At 47.7% G+C, this 5,898-nt stretch overlaps 1 long non-coding RNA gene across 1 annotated transcript; it reads right to left on the minus strand.

The window, feature by feature from the left end:
• Positions 1–2,090: 2,090 nt before the first annotated feature.
• LOC117197285 (uncharacterized) lies at positions 2,091–5,842 on the minus strand. Its single transcript, XR_007471826.1, has 3 exons — positions 5,715–5,842; positions 4,847–4,904; positions 2,091–3,315 (listed from the first exon to the last, which is right to left on the minus strand). It is a non-coding gene; the product is annotated as an uncharacterized LOC117197285 (long non-coding RNA).
• Between the last annotated feature and the right edge of the window lie 56 nt (positions 5,843–5,898).

The raw sequence follows: 5,898 nt of genomic DNA on the forward strand, positions 1-5,898 counted from the left end.
CCACACTAAGCTTCAGTTTCCCCATCTGAAAAGTGGAGTTGTGATAACCCATAATTCCTAGAGACGCTGAGGACAAGGGGAAGTCCCACAGGACAGTAGATGTTCAGTAAGTGCTAAGCAGGTGCTGGCCAAGTCTTCTCTTCTTTGCCGCTTCTGTTTCCACCTCCACATGCTGAGGCCACCAGCTGATCTCACTAGAGACGCTGGCTCTGCCACTTACCTCATTTGGGCATGACCTCTCCATCTCTGGGCCTCAGCCCCCCATGTAAACAGAGGAATTTGGATGGGGTGAACTCCACCACACTGGCCCAGGTGGTTTTCCAGCTGTGGTGACGTCAGATCCAGCAGGGGGAACTTGTCACAGAGATGTGTTTTGGGGCCTGAGCCCCCAGAGGGAGCTAGGGAAGAACCTCTGACATCCCTTCCCCAGCTGTTGTCATGGTCCAAGAATTACACTTGGATCCTAAAAGCGAGGGTCTCATACACCACCTGTTTTCTAGAAAGTGTGCCATTTGCACGTCGTGAGGCCTGTCTTCAGAAGTTCAGCCGTGGGGAACCAGCCCGAGCGCTGAAAGATCAGAGTTAAAACAACCACGTTAATCCATGCCCCTGACATACCGCCCAGAACAGCATTCTTTTGGAATTCTCTTGTGAATGTGGGCCACAGCTGACTGCCAACCTGCCTGGGGAAAGGAGTGTTTGAATAGTTATTTTGTTTTCTTGTGGTTTCTCTTGCCAATAACACATGGAAATATCCATACCCACAGTGTGATGTGTGCTGTAGAATGATGATGATGATGATTTATATTCCATGACCTGACTTTTTACATTAAAAAGTTGAAACAGAAAAAAAAAATCACACGTTGAGATGGTTGTACAATATTATGAATATACTTAATGCCACTGAATTGTACACTTAAAAATGGTTAAAGTGTTGATTTTTATGTGTATTTTACCCCCCAAAAAGTCATGTATTAAAACAAAAAGAATTGTACTTTGAGCAATGCTGCTCTAGACAAGTCCGTGTATGGGAGTACTTCCTGCTGACTGAAAAATTATTTAAGCAACAAGACTCTATTTTACCTTCTAAAAAGGAATCCCATTGTATGTATAGATCACGTTTTCTGTATCCATTAACAACTCTGTACTGTACACGTAAAGATGTTTTAAGAGGGTAGATCTCAGGTTGTATGCTGTTTTACCATAAAAAATAGTAAAAAGAAAAATCTTAAAAGAAAAAAAAAAGGAATCCCAAGCTATGGGGTGGGGTCCCACTTGGTGGGTTAATTCCATATTTGACATCACCATCAAGGACCAGATTCTTCTGTTCCTGCCCTGCGAAGGTCACGGTCAGCTGTGTCAAGGGCTTCCTCCCGGAGAGGAGGGCCGCAGCAGTACCACAGGTCTCCCACAGACCCAGTAAAACCACCCCTACCCCCAGGAGATGTGCCCTTAAATGTCATTGGGCAGGACTGGGCCCCAAGCCCACCACCAGCCCAGTCAAGGGCATGGCTCCATCATAGCTGACTTAGACAAATCAGGATTTACTCCTGAACCACACGCAGAGAGGAGTAGACACCCCACCCCAATCAGCGTGCAGCTCAAGCAGGGAAACTGGGAGAATGGCTATGTGTTTATCAACTGGTGGTGAGCAAATTAGTACAGGCAGATCTCACTCTATTGCGCCTCACAGATACTGTGTTCTATACAAATGGAAGGTTTGTGGCAACCCTGTGTCAAGCGAGTCTGTCGGTGTCATTTTTCCAACAGACTTTGCTCATTTCATGTCTCTGTGTCACCAAGACACTGGTAATTCTCATAATATTTCAAACTTTTCCATTATTATTATATTTGTTATGGTCATCTGTGACCGGTGATCTGTTTTTTGTTTCTCAGGGTTTCTTTTTTTGGCCGCACTTCGGCGAAGCATGTGGGATCTTAGTTCCCAACTAGGGATCAAACCCGCGCCCCCAGCATTGGAAGTGCAGTCTTAACCACTGGACTGCCAGGGAAGTCCCTGATCGGTGATCTTTGATGTGAGTATTGCAAAAAGATCATGACATGCTGAGGCTCAGATGATGGTTGGCATTTTTTATCAATAAAGTATTTATTTTATTTTATTTATTTATTTTTTGGCTGTGTTGGGTTTCTTTGCTGCGCACCGGCTTTAGTTATGGCGAGCGGGGGCTACACTTCATCACAGTGTGTGGGCTTCTCATGGCGGTGGCTTCTCTTGTTGCGGAGCACGGGCTCTAGGTGTGTGGGCTTCAGTAGTTGTGACTCGTTGGCTCAGCAGTTGTGGCTCTCGGGCTCTAGAGCACAGGCTCAGTAGTTGTTGCACAAGGGCTTAGTTGCTCCGTGGCACATGGGATCTTCCCGGCCCAGGGCTCGAACCCATGTCCCCTGCATTGGCAGGAGGATTCTTAACCACTGCGCCACCACAGAAGTCCCAATAAAGTTTTTTTGTTTTTTTGGTTTTTTTGCGGTATGCGGGCCTCTCACCGTTGTGGCCTCTCCTGTTGCGGAGCACAGGCTCCGGATGCGCAGGCTCAGCGGCCATGGCTCACGGGCCCAGCCACTCCGCGGCATGTGGGATCTTCCCATACCAGGGCACAAACCCGCGTCCCCTGAATCGGCAGGCGGACTCTCAACCACTGCGCCACCAGGGAAGCCCCAATAAAGTATTTTTTAATTAAGGTGTGTGTATTGTTTGTTTAGACATAATGCTGTTGCACAATTAATAGACTACAGTATAGTGTAAATGTAACTTACATATGCACGGAAACTAAGAAATCTGTGTGACTCATTTTATTGTGGTATTTGCTTTATTGTGGGGGTCTGGAACTGAACCTGCAATATCTCCAAGGTCTGCCTGTAACAGTTTCTCAGCTCCTTCCCTTAGGAGAAAGGGAACTAAACCCAGCACTTGAGCAGGCGCTATGCAGAAAACTGTCGGCATTAAGGCAATTATAACACGAACAGGTATCACTTGTCAAGTGCTAATCATGTGTCCAGCACTGGGTTGAGGCAGCTGTTAAACAAACCAGCACTACTATCCCCATTTTACAGGTGAGAAAATTGAAGCTCAGAGATACGAAATAATTCAGTGCTAGTCAAACAATTGAGTGCTAATAAAACACAAAACTGGGGCTCTGAGAGGCAGCCCCATAGCCCCAGGGTCTTTGAGCTCACCTGTCTGCTTCTGCATCCTTGTCTTAGGGTAGGGAGCCCAGCTCAGCAGAGAGACCAGGGTGGTTGATGTTGAAAAGCTGTGAAAACCCAGCATAGGTAAATGTGCCTTGGCATCGCCACCTGCTGATTAAGTGAGGGCATTGCATGGCCTCCAGCACTGTCACGTTTCAGCTAATAGGGAGCTGCTCCCGTGTCATCATGCCACCTCCCCATTCCTGTTTTCTCCTCCCATGCCAGGACACCCAAAGACAAGTCCAAGAACAGCCCCAAGGAATGGTGCGCTGGCCCAGGGCCCAGTGTGTGCAGCGTCCACCTCGATGGTTGCCTGCCAAGGCTTTCTCTCCTAGTCCCCTGTGGGCCGTAGTCATCAAACTGTCACTAAATATTGAATATTGCTGAACTCTTTATATGGCCCAGCTCGCCCACATCTGCTGGCCTCTTTTAAGAGCTACATCTACAAGTCACAAGCTGCTGGAAAAGCAGACTGAAAAGAGATTTACAAGCTCTGGAGGTTGGGTGTAAATCCTGACTCTTGTCGTCCTTGCCGTGTGACCTCAAGAGAGTTGCTTGAGATCTCAGTCTCAGTTTCCTCATCTGCAAAATGCAGGCAGGAACCTCACATGTTAGAGGGAAGCTTAAACAAGAAACTACATCTAAAAGCATCTGACACATGGTAGGTATTCAAACAATGTTAGTCCCTTTATGTCTTTCTTTTTGTTGTCTTTCAATACCATCTTTCCCCTTTTCTTTTGGAGAAAAAGAAGGGACTCAAGTTGGGGGGAATCTACTCATTCATTCTCGACGAATATTTATTAAGTGCCTACATTGTGCCAGGCACTGGAGCCACAGCAGGGAAGGTAATGATCCCTACCCTCTCGGTGCTTCAGAGAGTGTTCAGGACCTGGAATCAGACAGAGCTGGGTTCAAGTCCTGGCTCTACCACCTACAAGCTGTGGTTCCTTGGGCAAGTGCCATCCCAGAAGAACAGGCCCAGAGGCTATGGCCTGGGGCCTCAGGCTTCCAGGACCAGGCCAGTCAAGCCCTAGGCCCTTGATCCCAGTAGTGGAGCTTGTTTGCTCCTTTAAGGCCATTATACAGATGAGGCAACTGAGGCCCAGAGAGTGGAAGGCCCTTGCCCAAGAGGCACAAAATCAGGACCTGAAGGCAAGTCTCCCACAACACAATTCACATGTTTCTAAAGTTCCTACCACACTCAAGGAGGCCCATCAACAAGTATTTATTTATTGGGCTCTTTTGTGGTGTGGGCAGCTCTGGCTGGGTTGATCAGAGTGGGTGGCTGCTTCCCTTCTCCACTGGGGACACAATATGGAAGAGTGGCCATGACCTTGGCCAAAGGGGTTGGGACCAATCGGAGGCTGACCCTAGGGAATCTCACGCATGAGGCAGGGCAGATGCTGAGTAAATATGTGTCAAGTAAAGGGGGATGTAAGAGACAGTGCTCACCTGAGTAAAGGGGGATGTGAGAGACAGTGCTCACCTGAGATGCTCACCTGAGCTCACCTGAGGTGCTCTGCTGTTTGGCCCTCTCCATTTAAACCTTCATTTCCTCTCACAAGGGCAACCCTAGAAAGCAGCCCCGATGGTATTCTTTTTAAAAGCTAAACTGAGGCACAGTAAAATTTTCAGGACTTACTGATTTGAATCAGGCAGCACCAAAGAAAAGGTGGTCGGGAGCGCTCCACTGGCAGAATCTAGGAGAGAGGTTTTTAGAAAGAAGATGTGAAAGCAAGGAAATCATTTGATTGGCTATTGCTTAAGGGGTTGCCTTGTTTGGGAACGCCTAGCTGGCTGTTGGTGATTGGTAAGTTTCATTTTCTCGGATTCAAGTGCATTGGCTCTGGCCTCGGTTTAGGTTGGCTTGCATAGGCTACAGAGGCATCAGGGCCTCCCCAGTCTCACGGCCTCCTTTTTCAATTACTTTAACATTCTCATTTCACAGACGAGGACACTGAGGCACAGAGTGATGAAATGACCTGTCCAAGACCACATGACTAGCGTGGTGGAGGTTGCAGCAGAGGCCACACTGTTCAACCGGACATTATGCTGCATCCAGGAAAACAGAGAATGGAATAAAGGGAGGAAGGAATGAAGGAGAGAGTAAATGAAGACAAGAATGGGAAAATGAAAAGAGCATGAATCAAAGAGCGGATGTTTTCATTTTTTTAACGGAATAGTTGATACATAAGATAATACACGTAACACCTGCGAATTATAAAACACACTAAGAGAATGAACAGACTTGAACCCACCACTAAGTTACCAATAACTCGTCCCTACTGACGCCAGCGGTTCTGCGAGCTGGCTGCACGTCGAAAACACCTGGGGGGCTTAGACAACCACTGATACCCTCAGGGAGCTTGATGGGATTTGTCTGGAGTTTGGTTTGGACATCTGGATTTTTAAGAGCTCCCGAGATGATTCTCATGCGCAGCCAGGTTTGAGAACCACTGGCTTATAATCACCTCCCCTATCATATCCCTCTGATTTCCCCCCATCCTCACCTTTATCCTGAATTTGGTGTAGTGAATGGATTCTTTTCCTCTTTCCTTGCCTGTTTCTAGGACTAGCGACGTTTGCGATTGAGCTCCCGCCCATCACGCGGGGGCACCAGAGAAAAACACAGCCTTCTTTTTCCTCTCTGCGCGTCTAGTAATCGCGCTGCAGGAGGCTTGGCCCTCGCGGCGC

The sequence above is a fragment of the Orcinus orca genome, chromosome 15, assembly GCF_937001465.1.
Source record: "Orcinus orca chromosome 15, mOrcOrc1.1, whole genome shotgun sequence".
Classification (NCBI taxonomy): domain Eukaryota; kingdom Metazoa; phylum Chordata; class Mammalia; order Artiodactyla; family Delphinidae; genus Orcinus; species Orcinus orca.